Genomic DNA, 22632 nt, shown 5'->3' with positions numbered 1-22632 from the left:
AAGAGGGGCAGAGAGAGAGAAAGAATCCCGAAGCAGACGCCACGCTGAGCACGGAGCTGGATGTGGGGCTCAATCCCAGGGCCCTGAGATCATGACCCAAGCCAAAACCAAAAGTCCGCCGCTCAACTGACTGTGCCACCCAGGCACCCCTCTCATATTGCTTTTTAACTCCAGAATTTCCCATTTGATTCATATATATAATTTCTGTCTCTTTACTATTATTTTCTATTCGATGAGCCATTTCTCCATATCTTTCTTTACTTCTTTGAGCTTCCTGGAAGTCATTTCATTGTTTTTTTCAAAACTTTTGGAAGTTTTCGGCCACTATTTTTTCAAATATTTTTTTACTCCTTTCTCAACTCTGCATTTCATGTTGTTCCAAAGTTCTTTGAGGTTTTGTTCATCTTTTTTCATTCTTTTTTTCTCTCTTTTCTTCAGCTTCCAAATTTCTCTCAATCTATCCTCAAAATCATTAACTCTTTCTTATATGAGTTCAAATATACTGTTGAGTCCATCTAAGTGAATTTTTTTTTCTTTAGAGAGAGAGCACGAGCAGTGGGAAGGGGCAGAGGAGGAGGAAGAGAGAATCTTAAGCAGGCTTCATGCCCAATGTGGAGCCCAACATGGGGCTCGATCTCACAACCCTGAGATCATGATCTGAGCCAAAATCCAGAGCTGGACACTTAACTAACTGAGGCATTCACACCCATTAATTTCACTTATTGTATTTTCAACTCTAGAATCTCTATTTGTTTCTTTGAAAATGATTTCTATCTTAATCATTTCACAATATATGAAAGTCAGGCCATTCTTTTTAAAAAAAATTTTATTGTTATGTTAATCACCATACATTACATCATTAGTTTTAGATGTAGTGTTCCATGATTCATTGTTTGTGCATAACACCCAGTGCTCCATGCAGAATGTGCCCTCTTTAATACCCATCACCAGGCTAACCCATCCTCCCACACCCCTCCCCTCTAGAACCCTCAGTTTGTTTTTCAGAGTCCATCGTCTCTCATGGTTCATCTCCCCCTCCGATTTCCCCCCCTTCATTCTTCCCCTCCTGCTATCTTCTTTTTTGTTTTTTTCTTAACATATATTGCATTATTTGTTTCAGAGGTACAGATCTGAGATTCAACAGTCTTGCACAATTCACAGCGCTTACCAGAGCACATACCCTCCCCAGTGTCTATCACCCAGTCACCCCATCCCTCCCACCCCACCCCCCACTCCAGCAACCCTCAGTTTGTTCCTGAGATTAAGAATTCCTCATATCAGTGAGGTCATATGATACATGTCTTTCTCTGTTTGACTTATTTCGCTCAGCATAATACCCTCCAGTTCCATCCACGTCGTTGCAAATGGCAAGATCTCATTCCTTTTGATGGCTGCATAATATTCCATTGTATATATATACCACTTCTTCTTTATCCATTCATCTGTCGATGGACATCTTGGCTCTTTCCACAGTTTGGCTATTGTGGACATTGCTGCTATAAACATCGGGGTGCACATACCCCTTCGGATCCCTACATTTGTATTTTTGGGGTAAATACCCAGTAGTGCAATTGCTGGATCATATGGTAGCTGTATTTTCAACTTTTTGAGGAACCTCCATACAGTTTTCCAGAGTGGCTGCACCAGCTTGCATTCCCACCAACAGTGTAGGAGGGTTCCCCTTTCTCCGCATCCCCGCCAACATCTGTCATTTCCTGACTTGTTCATTTTAGCCATTCTGACCGGTGTGAGGTGGTATCTCATTGAGGTTTTGATTTGGATTTCCCTGATGCTGAGCGATGTTGAGCACTTTTTCATGTGTCTGTTGGCCATTTGGATGTGGAAGTCAGGCCATTCTGCTGTACACCTTAAACTTATCAATTATATCTCAATAAAACTGGAAAAAAATCACTAAAAGTAGAAATTATTGAGAGCAAGAATTTTTTTGACATTTCTCTCTTCACTGATATTTTTTATTTGATGCAACATTGTCATCATTCCTTCCTTTACTTCTTTAATCATTAATTTTTTAGTTCTATGAACACATTTTCTTTTTCTTTTTTACTGAACTAAGTGGCTTTATTTCAGAAAGCCAAGATTACAATGGACTTAAGAGTTGGCATTGGGGCGCTTCTTCTTGCCAAATGTGGGCACAACATTGACAAAGCACTGGTTGTACTGCATTCCCACCTGGCTCAGCCTGTCTCCATTTTCTCCTGTTTGGCTACCTTGGGAGTCTACCCTCTTACTTTCCCAGCATAGGCCAGGGAACCATGGACTTTACCTCCAAGCACATAGTTGGCTCCTTCCAGGGTGGTCAGAGCCTCCACTCCACACTGACCTAGGGTAGTCTTGTCCACTAGGGGCTTGCCTGCCAGGAGCGTGATTTGATCTTCTGGAGTGATGCCCTTGAGCAAGGTTACATGAGCCTTGATCTGGGTGACCATCTCCTGGTTGGTCACCTTGAGGGTGTGTAGCTCCTGGGTACAGCCTGTTGGGGGAAATGAATAGAGGCCACCATGGCCCTATGAACATATTTATAATGATTACTTTGAAGTCTTTTTCTGTTAAATCCAGCATCTTGTCACTCTCACCAGCAGTTTTTCTTGCTTTCTTTTTCTGCTGCTTGGGTCATACTTTGTTTCCTTAGCTCATAATGTTTTTGTTGGAAGCTAGAAATTTTAGATAATATATTGGAACAATTCCAGGTATGACTCTCCCCTCCTCTAAGGCTTGTTCTTATCATATGCTTGTTTATTTTTTAGTTACTAGCTGGATTATTTTACAAAAGTGTATTGTGTCCTCCTCACCACACACAGTGTTAAGCCTCTTCTCTTGCTCCTCAGAAAGATGCAGCTTTGTATGAGCTCACAATCACTCTGGGATGACAGTGGTATCGTAGGGCTCTTTTCCCTTCTTTTCCCAATTACATCCAGCTGTTAAATTTATTAATTTTTGGCTGATTGCTCTATTGTTTTCAACAATATCTTGGGGCATACATTGTTCTACAAACTAATCCAATCAAATCTGGGCTCCACTGAAAGAATTGTCTCCTATGTCAGTGTTTGATATTTGTTCTGACCTTGGGAGGGATCCTCCTACATGTACTATTCCCCAGTTCTTGCTTACAAACTAGTTAGCCTACAGTTCAGCCTGAATCTTCATTAAATTCATGAACCTCCATCCAATTGTCTTCCCTCACAACTTCCACTGTTCTTGAGAGCATGCTTAGGCTTGAACTTCTCCATGCTTTGTTGCAAATGAAGTCAGATTGATGCAAGCTGGCTGGGTTCAAGGACCCAAAGGGGGTCCCACAGGACTAGTCAAGAGGATCCTTGGCTTCACACAGGATAGAAATCAAAGTCGAGCTGAGAAGTGAGAGCAGAGTTTATTGAAGACATAGAGAGAGTGCAGATAACAGACAGAACGTCTGGGAGACTTGGAAAGGAAAGAAGGATGAGTCTTGCCTTTGCATGGAGTCTGGGTTTTTTGTTTTGTTTTGTTTTGTTATTTTTGAGGATTGTGGTCCAGTACACGTGTCTTCTCAGGCATTTAGGAACAAAGAGGAGTGTTTAGGTATCCTCTGTAAGTCACTTATATCCTGGAACCAGGAGTTTTGTTGAATCAGTGGTCTTAGAAAACATTCATGATGAACCCATTCATCACTACTTAGATGTTATCTATTGTGCTGGAAGACTCCAAAGAAATCATTAACTCCTTGAATTTTACAAGGAGGACATACATTATCTGTTCTAGAAGACATGTGTATCCTAGCTACACATGGTGTATCCTAGCAAGAATAGAAGCAAAGGAAAAGGAGCAAAAAAAAAGTAGTCTTTCATGGGGTCCCTTTAGTTTCCCTGTCTCAAGTTCATTTGAGAGTAGAATAGGAGCTATCCATTTTATGATCTGCCTTCCCAAATCTGTTGACTAGGGCTCTGGAAGTAAGCGTAAGCACAATGGTACCTTTCTCTCTGAGAGACACTCCCACTCGAGGAGCTGTTTGGAAGGGCAAGAAACTTAAATCCTTTTAGTTTCCCTCTCCTGAAATGAAACCATTGCTTCATGAGCTGAGAATAGGGTGTTTAGGGCTCCATTATTTTCAACATACTATGCCCAAGGTAGAGCCTTCATTCTATGGGCAGAATCTGGGCAGAAGAAGGGAGCCTCCAACTCTTGACTACATTCACATGAGACTTAGCATCAGGAACAGGTAGCTGGGGACAGGATGAGAAAAACTGAAGTCTTACATCCCTTGGGAAGAGGGCCCGCTAGCTGGGAGTTAGGGATAGAGGGACCCTGTGTTCTTGGTCCAAGGGGAAAGAGCCCTGTATTCTTGGCTGCATCTGTCTGTAATAGAGTGAGCTGGGAGGGAAAGAAAGGGTGTGGTCTTGGTTCAAACACCACAGTATCACATTTCTTACCATATGTTCATAGATTTTCTTGAATATGTATTTCTTCATTTGCCATTTGCCCTTAGGATCATTTTCATAGGCTTTGAATTGTTGGGTGTTTTTTTTTTTTTTTTTAAGATTCTATTTATTTATTTGACACAGAGAGAGATAGCGAGAGTAGGAACACAAGCAGGGGGAGTGGGAGAGGGAGAAGCAGGCTTCCCGCCGAGCAGGGAGCCCGATGCAGAACCCGATCCCAGGACCCTGGGATCATGACCTTAGCTGAAGGCAGACGCCTAACAACTGAGCCACCCAGGCGCCCCGAATGGTTGGTTTCTTATTGTTAAATAATTTTCACCAATATCACTGGGGAGTGGGTCATTCTCTCATGCCAGAAGTTGATCTTCCCTATGCTTCTTTTTTTTTTTTTTTACGATTTTATTTATTTATTTGACAGAGAGAGTGAGAGGGCACAAGCTGAAGGCAGATGCTTAACCAACTGAGCCACCCAGGGACCCCTTCCCTTTACTTCTTTAAGTATGGTTTCTATTAAAAATATTTGTAATGGCTACTTTTTTTTTTTTAAGATTTTATTTATTTATTTATTTGAGAGAGAGAGAATGAGAGACAGAGAGCATGAGAGGGAGGAGGGTCAGAGGGAGAAGCAGACTCCCCGCTGAGCAGGGAGCCTGATGTGGGACTCGATCCCGGGACTCCAGGATCATGACCTGAGCCGAAGGCAGTCGCTTAACCAACTGAGCCACCCAAGCGCCCCTGTAATGGCTACTTTTAAGTCTTGTTTGCTTAATATGATATCTGGTCCCTTTCACAGACCATTTCTGTTGCCTGCCTTTTTTTCTATGTAAGGATGTCACTTTCTTATTTGCATATCTTGTTAATAAAACTAATTTAATGAAAATTAGACATTTAAGGGGTGCCTGGGTGGCTCAGTCTGTTGGGTGTATGCCTTTGGTTCAGATCGTGATCCCAGGGTGCTGGGATGGAGCCCCACGTAGGGCTCCCTGCTCAGCGGGGAGCCTGCTTGTCCCTCTCCCTCTGCCTGCCACTCCCCTGCTTGTCCTCTCTCTGTCAAATAAATAAATAAAATCTTTTTTAAAAAAAGAAAAAGGGGGGCTCCTGGGTGGCTCAGTCGTTAAGCGTCTGCCTTCGGCTCAGGTCATGATCCCAGGGTCCTGGGATCGAGCCTCACGTCGGGCTCCCTGCTCCGCGGGAGGCCTGCTTCTCCCTCTCCCTCTCCCTCTGCTTGTGTTCCCTCTCTCACTGTGTCTCTCTCTGTCAAATAAATAAATAAAATCTTAAAAAAAAAAAGAAAAAGAAAAAGAAAGAAAATTGGACACCTAAGGTAATACATTGTATTAATTCTGCATGCTGATTACCCTCCGTCTTCTCCAGGGCTTCTTTTTATTTTTTGCTTGTTTATTTGTTTTGTGACTTGGCTAGTCTGTTTTAATGAAGTCTATTCCCTCCCTCCAGCCCCTGCAGTGCATAGCTTTTCGTGTCACTCCTCAGAAGGCTCAGTGTTGAGGGTCTATGTAATCACCCTGGAATGGCTGTGCTCTTGGTCATTATCTATGTCCTTGATCTTTCTGTTTAGCTATGTGACTCATTTTGTATTATACCCAGCCCTTAGGCTGCACTAATTATCAGGTGATTGCTCTATTGTTTTTGACAATGTCGTGGAGCACAAATTGCTCAGCAGTCGGATCCAATAAAATTCTGGTGGGGTAGTTTCTGAGGTTGGTCTCTAAGGTTTGTTCTGACCCCAGGAGGGCTCTTCATAGTTGTTTCTTTACATAGTTCTCTCTGGTTAACCAGCTGGTCTATGGGTTTAGATTGTTGCCCTAAATGAAGAGGAGCTATTGTTTTGGTTTTTTGTTTGCTTGTTTGTTTCTGAAGGTTTTATTTATTTATTTATTTGTCAGAGAGACACACAGCGAGAGAGGGAACACAAGCTGGGGGAGTGGGAGAGGGAGAAGCAGACTCCCCGCTGAGCAGGGAGCCCCATGAGGGGCTCGATCCCAGGACCCTAGGATCATGACCTGAGCCAAAGGCAGACGCTTAACGACTGAGCCACCCAGGTGCCCCGGAGCTATTGTTTTTGAGAGTGTTTTATGATTGCACTTTCCCATACTCTATTTCAAATAAAGTCAATTCCTTTAGGAGTTAGCTCTGGAACTCTCTTTTCTTATGATCTGCCTCTTCCCTTGGGTAAGGTCTCTGGATTAAGGACACCTGGATGACTCAGTTGGTTAAGTGTCTGCCTTTGGCTCAGGTCATGATCCCAGGGACCTGGGATCCAGCCCCATGTTGGGAGTCTGCTTCTCCCTCTCCCTCTGTCCCTCCCCCGTTTGTGCTCTCTCTCTCAAATAAATAAATAAATAATCTTTAAAAAAGAAAAAGGTCTCTGAATTACTACTCTGGATTTTGGGTAGGTGGTAGGTTATTGTGTTCTCTGTTTGCCTCTCTCAGTGTGGAACCTTCGCGCTATACGCAAGCTGGACAGAGCTGATCAGGACCCTAGTTCTCTTGGCTTGCTGTGCCTGGGTTAGAGCCTTCATCCTGTTGGCGAGGACTGGGTGGAAAAGAACCCCTGACTTCTCGATCATACTCATCAGGAATTTAGCCACTTCAGTTTGAAGTTAGAGAGATGAGCAATACTTGTGGCCGAACCCTCCTGGTGAGATAAAATAACCCTTGATTGGGAGCTGAGGAGAGAGGAAGCCCTGTGTTCTTGGCCACATACCTGGAGTGGAATTTTGATCAAAGTAAGATATGAAGGGGAAAGAAGAAACCATTTGTGGCTCATATGCCACAGACTCTTGTTGTTTGCTCTGAATTCTAGGGGATTTTCTTTCTTTTTCTTTTTTTTTAAAGATTTTATTTATTTATTTGACAGAGAGACACAGCGAGAGAGGGAACAAAAGCAGGGGGAGTGGGAGAGGGAGAGGCAGGCTTTCCGCAGAGCAGGGAGCCCAATGTGGGGCTCGATCCCAGGAGCCTGAGATCATGACCTGAGCTGAAGGCAGTCACTTAACTAGCTGAGCCACCCAGGCGCCCCTAGGGGATTTTCTTTTTTTATTGTGGTAGAATATACATAACATAAAATTTTCCATTTTAACTATTGTTTAGTATACATTTCAATGGCATTAAGTACATTCACATTGTTGTACAATCATCCTCACCACCCATCTCCAGAACATTTCATCATCCCAAACTAAAACTCTCTCCTCTGTAAATAATAACTTCCTATCGCACCTTCCCCCTGTCCCTGGTAAAAATAATTGCATTTTCTGTTTATATGAATTTGTCTATTCTATTTACCTCATATAATTGGAGTCATACAGTATTGGTCCTTCTCACTTAGCATAATATTTTCAACATTCATTCATATTGTAGCATGTATGAAAATTTTATTCCTTTTTAAAGTTGATTAATATTCCATTGTGGATATATACCTCATTTTGTTTATCCATTCATTTGTCCATAGACATTTGGGTTGTTTCCACATTTTGGCTATTGTGAATAATGCCGTTAGGAAAGCTGGTCTATGGGGCGCCTGGGTGGCTCAGTCATTAAGCATCTGCCTTCGGCTCAGGTCATGATCCCAGGGTCCTGGGATCAAGCCCCACCCTCTCCCTCTGTCTGCCGCTCTGCCTGCTTGTGCTCTCTATCTCTGTTAAATAAATAAATAAAAATCTTTAAAAAAAAAAAAAAGAAGGAAAGCTGGTCTACAAATATCTGTTCAAGCTCCTGCTTTCAATTCTTTGGGATACATACTTAGAGATGGAACAGCTGATCATATGGTAATCCTATGTTTAAATTTTCAAGGAACTGCTATACTGTTTTCCACATCAGATACACTATTTTACACTCCAGCAGCAATGCATAAGGGTTTTAATTTTTCCACATCCTTACCAACACTTGTTATTTTTTTAAAGTTTTTATTTTAATTCCAGTATAATTAATATACAGTGTTAAATTAGTTTCAGGTGTACAATATAGTGATTCAACACTTCCATACATCAGCCGGGGCTCATCACCACAAGAGTATTCTTTATTCCCCATCACCTATTTCCCCCCATCCTCCCACCCACCTCCCCTCTGGTAACCATCAGTTTGTTCTCTATAGTTAGAAGTCTGTTTTATGGTTTGTCTCTTTTTTTTTCCTTTTTGCTCCTTTGTTTTGTTTCTTAAGTTCCACAGATGAGTGAGATCACATGGTATTTGTCTTTCTCTGACTGACTTATTTTGCTTAGCATAATACTCTCTAGCTCCATCCATGTTGCTGTAAATGTCAACATTTCATTATTTTTTATGGCCAAGTAACATTCCATTGTATATATATATATATACCACCTTTTCTTTATCCATTCAGCTATCAATGGATACTTGGGATGCTTGCATAATTTGGCTATTGTAAATAATGCTGCAATAAACATAGGGGTGCATGTATCCCTTTGAATTAGTGTTTTTGTATTTTGGGGGTAAATAGTAGTGTGATTAATGGATCGTAGGGTAGTTCTATTTTTAACTTTTTGAGGAACCTCCATACTGTTTTCCAGAGTGGCCACACCAGTTTGCATTCCCTCCAACAATGCAAGAGGGTTCCTTTTTCTCCACATCTTTGCCAACATTTGTTGTTTCTTGTGTTGTTGATTTTAGCCATTTGACAGATGTGAGGTGATATCTCATTGTAGTTTTGATTTGCATTTCCCTAATGATGAGTGATGTTGAGCATCTTTTCATGTGTCTGTTGGCCATCTGGATGTCTTTGGAGAAATGTCTGTTCATGTCTTCTGTCCATTTTTAATTGGATTATTTATTTTTTGGGTGTTGAGTTGTATCAGTTCTTTATATATTTTGGATACTAGCACTATATTGGATATGTCATTTGCAAAAGTAGATTGCCTTTAAGGTTTATTGATTGTTTCCTTCACTGTGCAGAAGCTTTCTAATTTGATGTGGTCCTATAGTTTATTTTTGCTTTGCTTTGCTTTGCTTTGATTTTATTTGCTAGGGTCCATGTCATAGAAATTACTGCCTGTGCTCTCTTCTAGGATTTTTATGATTTCACGTCCCACATTTAGGTCTTTAATCCATTTCTAATTTATTTTTGTGTATGCTGTAAGAAAGTGGCCTAGTTTCACTCTTCTGCATGTTGCTGTCCAGTTTTCCCAACACCATTTGTTGAAGAGACTCTATTTTTCCCATTGCATATTCTTTCCTCCTTTGTCAAAGATTAATTGACCATATAATTGTGGTTTTATTTCTGGGTTTTCTTTTTATTGTTTTTTGTTTGTTTGTTTGTTTATTCTTATGTTAATCCCCATACATTACATCATTAGTTTTAGATGAAGTGTTCCATGATTCATTGTTTGTGCATAACACCCAGTGCTCCATGCAGAATGTGCCCTCCTCAATACCCACCACCAGGCTAACCCATCCTCCCACCCCCCTCCCCTCTAGAACCCTGTTAGTTTTTCAGAGTCCATTGTCTCTCATGGTTCATCTACACCTCTGATTTCCCCCGCTTCATTCTTCCCCTCCCGCTACCTTCTTCTTCTTCTTTTTTTTTCTTAACATATATTGCATTATTTGTTTCAGAGGTACAGATCTGAGATTCAACAGTCTTGCACAATTCACAGCGCTTACCAGAGCACATACCCTCCCCAGTGTCTATCACCCAGTCACCCCATCCCTCCCACCCCGCCCCCCACTCCAACAACACTCAGTTTGTTTCCTGCGATTAAGAATTCCTCATATCAGTGAGATCATATGATACATGTCTTTCTCTGTTTGACTTATTTCACTCAACATAATACCCTCCAGTTCCATCCACGTCGTTGCAAATGGCAAGATCTCATTCCTTTTGATGGCTGCATAATATTCCATTGTATATATATATACCACTTCTTCTTTATCCATTCATCTGTCGATGGACATCTTGGCTCTTTCCACAGTTTGGCTATTGTGGACATTGCTGCTATAAACATCGGGTTGCACGTACCCCTTCGGATCCCTACTTTTGTATCTTTGGGGTAAATACCCAGTAGTGCAATTGCTGGATCATATGGTAGCTCTATTTTCAACTTTTTGAGGAACCTCCATACAGTTTTCCAGAGTGGCTGCACCAGCTTGCATTCCCACCAACAGTGTAGGAGGGTTCCCCTTTCTCCGCATCCCCGCCAACATCTGTCGTTTCCTGACTTGTTAATTTTAGCCATTCTGACTGGTGTGAGGTGGTATCTCATTGAAGTTTTGATTTGGATTTCCCTGATGCTGAGCGATGTTGAGCACTTTTTCATGTGTCTGTTGGCCATTTGGATGTCTTCTTTGGAAAAATGTCTGTTCATGTCTTCTGCCCATTTCTTGATTGGATTCTTTGTTCTTTGGGTGTTGAGTTTGATGAGTTCTTTATAGATTTTGGATACTAGCCTTTTATCTGATATGTCATTTGCAAATATCTTCTCCCATTCTGTTGGTTGTCTTTTGGTTTTGTTGACTGTTTCCTTTGCTTTGCAAAAGCTTTTTATCTTGATGAAGTCCCAATAGTTCATTTTTGCCCTTGCTTCCCTTGCCTTTGGCGATGTTTCTAGGAAGAAGTTGCTTCGGCTGAGGTCAAAGAGGTTGCTGCCTGTGTTCTCCTTTAGGATGTTGATGGACTCCTGTCTCACATTGAGGTCTTTCAACCATTTGGAGTCTATTTTTGTGTGTGGTGTAAGGAAATGGTCCAGTTTCATTCTTCTGCATGTGGCTATCCAATTTTCCCAACACCATTTGTTGAAGAGACTGTCTTTGTTCCATTGGGCATTCTTTCCTGCTTTGTCAAAGATGAGTTGACCATAGAGTTGAGGGTCCATTTCTGGGCTCTCTATTCTGTTCCATTGATCTATGTGTCTGTTTTTGTGCCAGTACCATGCTGTCTTGATGATGACAGCTTTGTAATAGAGCTTGAAGTCCGGAATTGTGATGCCGCCGGCTTTTCTTTTCTTTTTCAACATTCCTCTGGCTATGCGGGGTCTTTTCTGGTTCCATATAAATTTTAGGATTATTTGTTCCATTTCTTTGAAAAAAGTGGATGGTATTTTGATGGGGATTGCATTGAATGTGTAGATTGCTCTAGGTAGCATTGACATCTTCACAATATTTGTTCTTCCAATCCATGAGCATGGAACGTTTTTCCATTTCTTTGTGTCTTCCTCAATTTCTTTCATGAGTTTTCTGAGTACAGATCCTTTGTCTCTTTGGTTAGATTTATTCCTAGGTATCTTATGGTTTGGGGTGCAATTGTAAATGGGATCGACTCCTTAATTTCTCTTTCTTCTGTCTTGTTGTTGGTGTATAGGAATGCCACTGACTTCTGTGCATTGATTTTATATCCTGCCACTTTACTGAATTCCTGTATGAGTTCTAGCAGTTTTGGGGTGGAGTCTTTGGGGTTTTCCACATAAAGTATCATATCATCTGCAAAGAGTGAGAGTTTGACTTCTTCTTTGCCAATTTGGATGCCTTTGATTTCTTTTTGTTGTCTGATTGCTGTGGCTAGGACTTCCAATACTATGTTGAATAGCAGTGGTGATAGTGGACATCCCTGTCGCGTTCCTGACCTTAGTGGGAAAGCTCTCAGTTTTTCCCCATTTAGAATAATATTCGCTGTAGGTTTTTCATAGATGGCTTTTATGATATTGAGGTATGTACCCTCTATCCCTATACTCTGAAGAGCTTTGATCAAGAAAGGATGCTGTACTTTGTCAAAAGCTTTTTCTGCATCTATTGAGAGGATCATATGATTCTTGTTCTTTCTTTTGTTAATGTATTGAATCACATTGATTGATTTGCGGATGTTGAACCAACCTTGCAGCCCAGGGATAAATCCCACTTGGTCATGGTGAATAATCCTTTTAATGTACTGTTGGATCCTATTGGCTAGTATTTTGGTGAGAATTTTTGCATCCATGTTCATCAGGGATATTGGTCTATAATTCTCCTTTTTGATGGGGTCTTTGTCTGGTTTTGGGATCAAGGTAATGGTGGCCTCATAAAATGAGTTTGGAAGTTTTCCTTCCGTTTCTATTTTTTGGAACAGTTTCAGAAGAATAGGTATTAATTCTTCTTGAAATGTTTGGTAGAATTCCCCTGGGAAGCCATCTGGCCCTGGGCTTTTGGTTTTTGGGAGATTTTTGATGACTGCTTCAATTTCCTTAGTGGTTATAGGTCTGTTCAGGTTTTCTATTTCATCCTGGTTCAGTTTTGGTAGTTGATACATCTCTAGGAATGCATCCATCTCTTCCAGGTTATCTAATTTGCTGGCATAGAGTTGCTCATAATATGTTCTTATAATTGTTTGTATTTCTTTGGTGTTGGTTGTGATCTCTCCTCTTTCATTCATGATTTTGTTGATTTGGGTCATTTCTCTTCTCTTTTTGATAAGTCTGGCTAGGGGTTTATCAATCTTGTTAATTCTTTCAAAGAACCAGCTCCTAGTTTCGTTGATCTGTTCTACTGTTCTTTTAGTTTCTATTTCATTGATTTCTGCTCTGATCTTTATGATTTCTCTTCTCCTGCTGGGTTTAGGCTTTATTTGCTGTTCTTCTCCAGCTCCTTTAGGTGTAGAGTTAGGTTGTGTACTTGAGACCTTTCTTGTTTCTTGAGAAAGGCTTGTATTGCTATATACTTTCCTCTTAGGACTGCCTTTGCTGCATCCCAAAGATTTTGAACAGTTGTGTTTTCATTTTCATTGGTTTCCATGTATTTTTTTTAATTCTTCTTTAATTTCCTGGTTGACCCATTCATTCTTCAGTAGGATGCTCCTTAGCCTCCATGTATTTGAGTTCTTTCCGACTTTCCTCTTGTGATTGAGTTCTAGTTTCAAAGCATTGTGGTCTGAAAATAGGCAGGGAATGATCCCAATCTTTTGGTACCGGTTGAGACCTGATTTATGACCTAGGATGTGATCTATTCTGGAGAATGTTCCATGGGCACTAGAGAAGAATGTGTATTCCGTTGCTTTGGGGTGGAATGTTCTGAATATGTCTGTGAAGTCCATTTGGTCCAGTGTGTCATTTAAAGTCTTTATTTCCTTGTTGATCTTTTGCTTAGACGATCTGTCCATTTCAGTGAGGGGGATGTTAAAGTCCCCCACTATTATTGTATTGTTGTCGATGTGTTTCTTTGCTTTTGTTATTAATTGCCTTATATAATTGGCTGCTCCCATGTTAGGGGCATAGATATTTACAATTGTTAGATCTTCTTGTTGGATAGATCCTTTAAGTAGGATATAGTGTCCTTCCTCATCTCTTATTACAGTCTTTGGTTTAAAATCTACTTTGTCTGATATAAGTATTGCCACCCCAGCTTTCTTTTGGTGTCCATTAGCATGGTAAATGGTTTTCCACCCCCTCACTTTCAAACTGGGGGTGTCTTTGGTTCTAAAATGAGTCTCTTGCAGACAGCATATTGATGGGTCTTGTTTTTTAATCCAGTCTGTTAGCCTGTGTCTTTTGATTGGGGCATTGAGCCCATTTACATTCAGGGTAACTATTGAAAGATAGGAATTTAGTGCCATTGTATTGCCTGTAAGGTGACTGTTACCGTATATTGTCTGTGTTCCTTTCTGGTCTATGTTGCTTTTAGGCTCTCTCTTTGCTTAAAGGACCCCTTTCAAGATTTCCTGTAGGGCTGGTTTTGTGTTTGCAAATTCCTTTAGTTTTTGTTTGTCCTGGAAGCTTTTTATCTCTCCTTCAATTTTCAATGACAGCCTAGCTGGATAGAGTATTCTTGGCTGCATATTTTTCTCATTTAGTGCTCTGAATATATCCTGCCAGTCCTTTCTGGCCTGCCACGTCTCTGTGGATAGGTCTGTTGCCAATCTAATGTTTCTACCATTGTAGGTTACATATCTCTTCTCCTGAGCTGCTTTCAGGATTTTCTCTTTGTCTATGAGACTCGTAAGTTTTACTATTAGATGTCGGGGAGTTGACCTATTTTTATTGATTTTGAGAGGGGTTCTCTGTGCTTCCTGGATTTTCATGCCTGTTTTTTTCCCCAAATTAGGGAAGTTCTCTGCTATAATTTGCTCCATTATACCTTCTGGCCCTCCCTCTCTTTCTTCTTCTTCTGGGATCCCAATTATTCTAATGTTGTTTCGTCTTATGGTATCGCTTATCTCTCGAATTCTGCCCTCGTGATCCAGTAGTTGTTTATCTCTCTTTTTCTCAGCTTCTTTATTTTCCATCATTTCATCTTCTATATTACTGATTCTCTCTTCTGCCTCATTTATTCTAGCAGTTAGCGCCCCCATTTTTGATTGCACCTCATTAATAGCCTTTTTGATTTCTACTTGGTTGGATTTTAGCTCTTTTACTTCTCCAGAAAGGGTTTCTCTAATAACTTCCATATTTTTTTCAAGCCCAGCTAGTATCTTTAAAGTGATGATTCTGAACTCTAGATCTGACATCGTACTAATGTCCGTATTGAGTAGGTCCCTGGCAGTCGGTACTACCTCTTGTTCTTTTTGTTGAGGTGATTTTTTCCATCTTGTCATTTTGTGCAGAGGAGAATAGATTAATGAGAGAACAAAATGCTAGCAGAGTAACCACGTCCCCAGAAAATATACTCTAAACAAATCAGAAAAGACCTGAAGCAGTGGGATAAGAAAGGGAAAGAGAGAAAAAAGAAAAAGAAAAAAAAAGAAAAAGAAAAAGATAAAGATAAAAACAAAAACAAACAAAACAAAACAACAACAACAACAAAAAAACCAGAATGTGATCAAATATGATCTATATGGTATATAGATCAGTGCCATACACTAGATTTGGGGTGTATTTTGGTCTTTTAGAAGAAAGTGCCTCCCAAAATTTTAAAGAAAGAAAAACTTATATATGTACAAAAATAAGGGTTGATATGATGAAGGGATGGAATATGACTGTAAAAATGGAAATTATAAAAAATTTTATAAAAGGAATTGATAAGAAGTTGTTTGAAAAAAGAAAGAAGAGGATTTAAAAAAAGAAAAAAGAAAAAGAAAAAAAAAGGGAGAGGGTGTGATCAGGTAGGGGAATAGAAAACACCATATACTAGAGATTTAGGGTATATTTTAATCTGTTAGAAGAAACTATCTCAAAATTTTAAAGAGAGAACAACTTATATATATAAGCCAAAAATATGGGTAACTACTATTAAGGGATAGAATATGACTCTAAAAATGAAAAATAAAAATGTTTTTTTTTTAAAAAAGGGATTGATAAGATGTTGGTTGAAAAAGGGAAAAAGAAAAATTCAAAAAGAAATAAAAAGACAAAAAGTTAAAAAAAATTAACTTTAAAAGACTAAAGAATCATGGTAAAAAAGCCGTGAATTCTATGTGCAGTAGTCCCCTAGTGCTGGAGTTCTGCCGTTCTCATTGATCGGTAAACTTGGTCTTGGCTGGCTGTTCTCACTGATCTTCTGGGGGAGGGGCCTGTTGCCATGGTTTCCAAATGTCTCTGCCGGAGGCGGACTTGCCCCGCCCTTGCCCCCTCCTGGCTAAGTAATCTGCTCGGGTTTGCTCTCCGGGGCTTTTGTTCCCTGCGAGCTTTCCGTATGGCTTTGGAGGCGGAGAGTGAACATGGCGGCCTCCCAATCTCCGCCCCGGAGGAGCCGAGAACTCGGGGCCCGCTCCTCAGTGAGCCCCCAGAGAAAAGCCGTCAGTCACTCCCGTCTCCCCGGTCTCCGGCCGCACTCCGTGCTCACCCGGCCTGCAACCGCGCGCCTCTATCTCTGGCACCCGAGCCCAGGTGGAGTCTCCAAACCCAGCAGATCCCTGCGGTGCACTCCCGCGTGGCTCCTCCCCGGGGAGGAAGGTGAGTCTCCCCGGATCTGCCGCTTGTGGGGTCCCTGCTGGAGGAGCAGGGGCCCGACTGTGCCGCGGATCCTGGTTTATGGCCACCCCGAGCTGAGAGCCCGCGCCTGGGCTCCGCCTCTGCAGCCGGCTTCCCGGCTCTGTTACCTGGGAGCTCTGCCGCACTCAGGCACCCCCAGTCTTTCTGTGACCCCGAGGGTCCTGAGACCACACTGTCCCAGAGGGTTCCACCCCCCGCTTAGCCACCAGAGTGACGTCCCTCGGCGGAGCCGACTTCTAAAATTTCCGAATTTGTGCTCCCCGGCTCTATCACTTGCCAGAAGCGGCTGACGGAGGACCCTTCCCCTGCTGTCTATCCTCCCAAATATCGCCTCGGATTCACTTCTCCGCACGTCCTACCTTCCAGAAAATGGTCGCTTTTCTGTTCAGAGAGTTGTTGGTATTTCTTTCTTCGATCTCCTGTTGGGTTTGTAGGTGTTCAGAATGGTTTGATCCCTATCCAGCTGAATTCCTGAGGAGAGGAAATCCAGGTCTCCTACTCCTCCGCCATCTTGCTCCATCCCCCCTCTGGGTTTTCTATTTTGTTCCATTGACATATGTGTATATTTTTGCGCCAGTACCATGCTGGTTTGATTCCTACAGCTTTGTAGTATAACTTGAAGTTTGGAATTGTGATACCTCCAGTTTTGTTTTTCTTTTACAAGACTGCTTTAGCTATTTGGGGTCTTTTGTGGTTCTATACAAATTTTAGGATTGTTTATTCCAGTTCTGTGAAAAATGCTATTGGTATTTTGATAGGGATTGCTTTAAATGAATAGTTTGCTTTGGGTAGTATAGACATTTTAACAATATTTGTTCTCCCAATCTATGAGCATGGAATGGCTTTTCATTTCTTTGTTTTAGTTTTTGTTTTGTTTTTATAATAGCCATCCTAGTGGATATGAAGTGGTTTTGATTTGAATTTCCCTAATAGTTAATGAGGTTGAGTATCTTTTCACAAGCTTATTGGCTATTTTGTACATCTTCTCTTTGTACATCTTCTCTGGAGAAATATCTATTCAAAAATTTTTGCTCATTTTTAAATTTTGTTTTTTGTTGTTGAATTTTAGTAGTTCTTTATTTATTCTGGCTATTAACCTCTTATCAGATATATGATTTGCAAATATTTTTTTCCCATTCTGTGGGTTGATTTTTCACTCTGTTGATGGTGTCCTTTGATGCACAAAAGCTTTACATTTTGATGAAATCAAACTTACTTTTTTTTCTTTTGTTGTTGTGCTTTTGGTATTAAATCCAATGAATTATTGCCAAATCCAATGTTGTGAAGTTTTCTCTTCATATTTTCTTCTAAGTGTTTTATGATTTTGTTATTATATTTAGGTTTTTGACCCATTTTGAGTTAATTTTTCTATATAGTATAAATATTCAACTTCATTCTTGTGCATGTGGATATGCAGTTGTCCCACCACCATTTGTTGAAAACATTGCCCATTCCCCATTGACTCGTCCTGGCACCCTTGAAAATCAATTTGACTGAAAATCAATCTGACTGAAAATCAATCTGACTGAAAATCAATTTGACTGATGAAAGTTTGTTTCCGGGCTTTCTATTCTATTCTATTTGTGTATATGTCTTTATGCAGTGTCATGCTGTTTAGTTCCTGTAGCTTTGAAGTAAGTTTTGAAATCAAGAAGTGTGAGTCTCCAACTTTGTTCTTTTCTTTCAATATTATTTTGCTTATTTGGGGTTCCTTGAGATTCCCATATAAATTTTAGGATGGCTTTTTATATTTTCATAAAAAATGTCATTCAGATTTTGATAGTGATTTCATTGAATCTGTAGATTGCTTTGGGTAGTATTGACATCTTTATATTAACTCTTTCAATCCATGAACATAGGATGTCTTTCCATTTATTTTTGTCTTCTTGGTATCTTTTAGCAGGGTTTTTTTTTGTAGTTTTCAGTATACAACTCTTTTTCTTCTTTTGTTAAGTTTATTCCTAAGTATGTTATTCTTCTTTATGCTATTGTAAATGGAATTGTTTTCTTAATTCCCATTTCAGATTGTTCACTGTCAGTGTGCAGAAATGCGACTGATTTTATGTGTTATTTTGTGTCCTCAATTTTGTTGACTTTGTGTATTAATTCTAACAGTGTCTTTTTTTTTTTTATCTTTAGAAAAGTCAGCATTTTTTTTTTTTTAAACATATAAGACCATATCATCTGAGAACAGAAATCATTATGTTTCTTCCTTTCCAGTTTGGTGCTTTTCATTTTTTAAAATTACCTAATCACTCTGACTAGCACTTCTGATACTATGTTGAATAGAAGTGGTGAAATTAGGCATCCTTGTCTTTTTCCCAACCTTAAGTAAAAGACTTTCAAGTTTTCACCATTGAATATATGGCTTTAGTTACTTGAGAAATTATCCTTCTATTCCTAGTATGTTGAGTATTTTTATCATGAATGGGTGCTGAATCTTGTCAAATACATTTTCTGCCTCATTTTGATGGTCATATATTTTTTCCTTCATTCCATTAATGTGATGTATTACACTGAATAATTTCTACATGTTGAATCTTCCTTGCATTCCAGAAATAAATCCCATTTGGTCATGATGTATCATCCTTTTAATATGCTGTTGGATTCCATTCACTAGTATTTGTTGAGGATTTTTACATCAATATTCATCAAGGATATTGGTCTGTAGCTTCATTTTCTTATAGTTTCTTTCTCTGTCATTGGTGTCAGAATAATACTGGCCTCAAAAATGAGTTAGGGAGTATTTCCTCCTCTTTAGCTTTTGGAAGAGTTTGAGGATTGGGTATTAATTCTTGTTTAAATGTTTGGCAGAGGGGCACTTGGGTGGCTCACTCGTTAAGTGTCTGCCTTCAGCTTAGGTCATGGTCCCAGAGTCCTGGGATCAAGCCCCATATCGGGCTCCCTGCTCAGGTGTGAAGCCTGCTTCTTCCTCTCCCACTCCCCCTGCTTGTGTTCCTGCTCTTGCTATCTCTCTGTCAAATAAATAAATAAAATCCTAAATAAATAAATGTTTGGCAGAATTCATGGATTGGAAGAAAAAATATTGTTAATTGTCTATGGTACCTAGAGCAATCTATACGTTCAATGCAATCCCTATCAAAATACCATCAACATTTTTCACAGAGCTGGAACAAATAATCTCCAAATTTGCATGGAACCAGAAAAGACCCCGAATAGCCAAAGGAATGTTGAAAAAGAAAACCAATCCTGGTGGCACAATTCTGGACTTCAAGCTCTATTACAAAGCTGTAGGGGCACCTGGGTGGCTCAGTAGTTGAGCGTCTGCCTTTGGCTCGGGTCATGATCCCAGGGTCCTGGGCTCCCTGCTCTGCAGGAGGCCTGCTTCTCCTTCTCCCACTCCCCCTGCTTGTGTTCCTTCTCTCGCTGTCAAATAAATAAATAAAATCTTAAAAAAAAAAAAAAGCTGAAATCATCAAGACAGCATGGTACTGGCACAAAAACAGACACATAGATCAATGGAACAGAACAGAAAACCCAGAAATGGAGCCTCAATTCTATGGTTAACTAATCTTTGACAAAGCAGGAAAGAATATCCAATGGAAAAAAAGACAGTCTCTTCAACAAATGATGTTGGGAAAATTGGACAGCAACATGCAGAAGAATGAAACTGGACCATTTCCTTACACCATACACAAAAATAGACTCTAAATGGATGAAAGACCTAAATGTGAGGCAGGAATCCATCAAAATCTTAGAGGAGAACACAGGCAGCAACCTCTTCGACCTTGGCTGCAGCAACTTCTTGCTAGACACGTCTCCAAAGGCAAGGGTAACAAAGGCAAAAATGAACTATTGGGACTTCATCAAAATAAAAAGCTTTTGTACAGCAAAGGAAACAGTTGATGAAACCAAAAGACAACCTACAGAATGGAAGAAGATATTTGCAAATGTCTTATCAGATTAAGGGCTAGTATCCAAAATCTCTAAAGAAACTTATCAAACTCAACATCCAAAGAACAAATAATTCAGTCAAGAAATGGGCAGAAGACATGAACGACATTTTTCCAAAGAAGACATCCAAATGGACAACAGACACAAGAAAAAGTGTTCAACATCACTTGGCATCAGGGAAATCCAAATCAAAACCACAATGAGATACCACCTCACACCAATCAGAATGGCTAAAATTAACAAGGCAGGAAACGACAGATGTTGGTGAAGATGTGGAGAAAGGGGAACCCTCTTACACTGTTGGTGGGAATGCAAGCTGGTGCAGCCACTCTGGAAAACAGTATGGTGGGTCCTCAAAAAGTTAAAAATAGAGCTACCCTATGACCCAGCAATGGCATTACTAGATATTTACCCCAAAGGTACAAATGTAGTGATCTGAAGGGGCAACTGTAGCCCAATGTTTATACCAGCAATGTCCACAATAGTCAAACTATGGAAAGAACCCAGATGTCCATCAACAGATGAATGGATAAAGAAGATGTGGTATATATACACAATGGAATTTTTTTTTTAAAGATTTATTTATTTATTTGAGAGAGCGAGAATGAGAGAGAGTACATGAGAGGGGGCAGGGTCAGAGGGAGAAGCAGGCTCCTCGCTGAGCAGGGAGCCCGATGCGGGACTCGATCCTGGGACTCCAGGATCATGACCTGAGCCGAAGGCAGTTGCTTAACCAACTGAGCCACCCAGGCGCCCTACACAATGGAATATTATGCAGCCATCCAAACAAATGAAATCCTGCCATTTGCAATGAGGTGGATGGAACTAAAGGGGATTATGCTAAGTGGAATAAGTCAATCAGAGAAAGACAGTTATTATATGATCTCACTGATATGAGGAATTTGAGAAACAAGACAGAGGATCATGGGGGAAGGGAAGGAAAAATGGAACAAGATGAAACCAGAGAGGGAGACAAACCATACGAGACTCTTAATCTCAGGGAACAAACTGAGGGTTGCTGGAATGGAAGGGGGTGGCTGGGTGATGGACATTAGGGAGGGTATGTGCTATGGTGAGTGCTGTGAATTGTGTAAGATTGATGAATCACAGACCTCTACCACTCAAATAAATAATACATTATATGTTAATTTAAAAAAAAGAAGATGTGGTATATATACACAATGGAATATTACTCAGCCATCAAAAAAATGAAATCTTACCATTTGCAATGACATGGCTGGAACTAGATAGTATTATGCTAAGCGAAATAAGTCAATCAGAGAAAGACAATTATCATATGATTTCACTCATATGTGGAATTAAAGAAACAAAAGAGAGGATCATAGGGGAAGAGAGGAAAAAATAAAACAAGACAAAACCAGAGACAAACCATAAGAGACTCTTAATCAGGAGGGCACATGATGTAGTGGGCACTTGGTGTTATATACAACTGATGAATCATTGAACTCTACCTCTGAAACTAATAATACACTATATGTTAATTCATTGAATTTAAATAAAAAAAATAGTGGCGCCTTGGTGGCTCAGTCGTTAAGCGTCTGCCTTTGGCTCAGGTCATGATCCCAGGGTCCTGGGATCAAGCCCCACATCGGACTCCCTGCTCACCGGGGAGCCTGCTTCTCCCTCTCCCTCTCCCACTCCCCCTGCTTGTGTTCCTGCTCTCGCTGTCTCTCTCTCTGTCAAATAAATAAAATCTTTTTTAAAAATTAATTAATTAATTTTAAAAAATAAATGTTTGGCAGAACTCACCAGTGAACCATCTTGTCCTGGGCTTTCCTTTTTGGGAGGTTTTTGATTACTCAATCAGTCTTTTTACTAGTTATAGATCTCTTCAGATTTTCTATTTCTTCATGAAATAGAAAGGTTATGCATTTCTATGGATATGTCTATTTCTTGTAGGTTGTCCAATTTGTTGGTGTATAATTGTTCATAGTACTTTCTTATGATCCTTTTATTTATGTAAAATTGGTAGTGATGTCCCCACTTTCATTTCATAGTAATTTAAATCTTATATTTTGCGTTTTTCCTGATTCTAGGTAAATGTTTGTTAAGTTTGTTGATCTTCTCAAAGAAACAATTTTGGTCTCATTGATGTTTTTTATTTTTTTATTCTCTATTTTATTTGAATTTGCTCTAATCTTTACTATTTCCTTCCTTTTGCTAACATTTGGCTTAACTTACTCTTTTTTTCTTGTTCCTTAAGATATGAACTTGGATTACTTATTTGAAATTTTTCTTCTTTTTTGGGGGGGAGGTGGTGCCTGGATGGCTCTGTCAGTTAAGCATCTACCTTTGGCTCAGGTCATGGTCCCAGGGTCCTGGGATCGAGCACCACATCAGGCTCTCTGCTCAGTGGGGAGCCTGCTTCTCCCCCTACCTCTCCCTCTGCCTGCCACTCCTTC

At 40.2% G+C, this 22632-nt stretch overlaps 1 pseudogene; it reads right to left on the bottom strand.

The window, feature by feature from the left end:
* Positions 1-2109: 2109 nt before the first annotated feature.
* LOC129045725 (ubiquitin-like FUBI-ribosomal protein eS30 fusion protein) lies at positions 2110-7702 on the bottom strand (annotated as a pseudogene).
* Between the last annotated feature and the right edge of the window lie 14930 nt (positions 7703-22632).

Source organism: Mirounga angustirostris, unplaced genomic scaffold (assembly GCF_029215605.1).
Source record: "Mirounga angustirostris isolate CCGP_5_RB_7025 unplaced genomic scaffold, mMirAng1.0.hap1 SCAF_17, whole genome shotgun sequence".
In the NCBI taxonomy this organism is placed as follows: domain Eukaryota; kingdom Metazoa; phylum Chordata; class Mammalia; order Carnivora; family Phocidae; genus Mirounga; species Mirounga angustirostris.
Note: the sequence above shows the minus strand (reverse complement) of the source record. Positions and strands in the feature narration are given on the sequence as shown.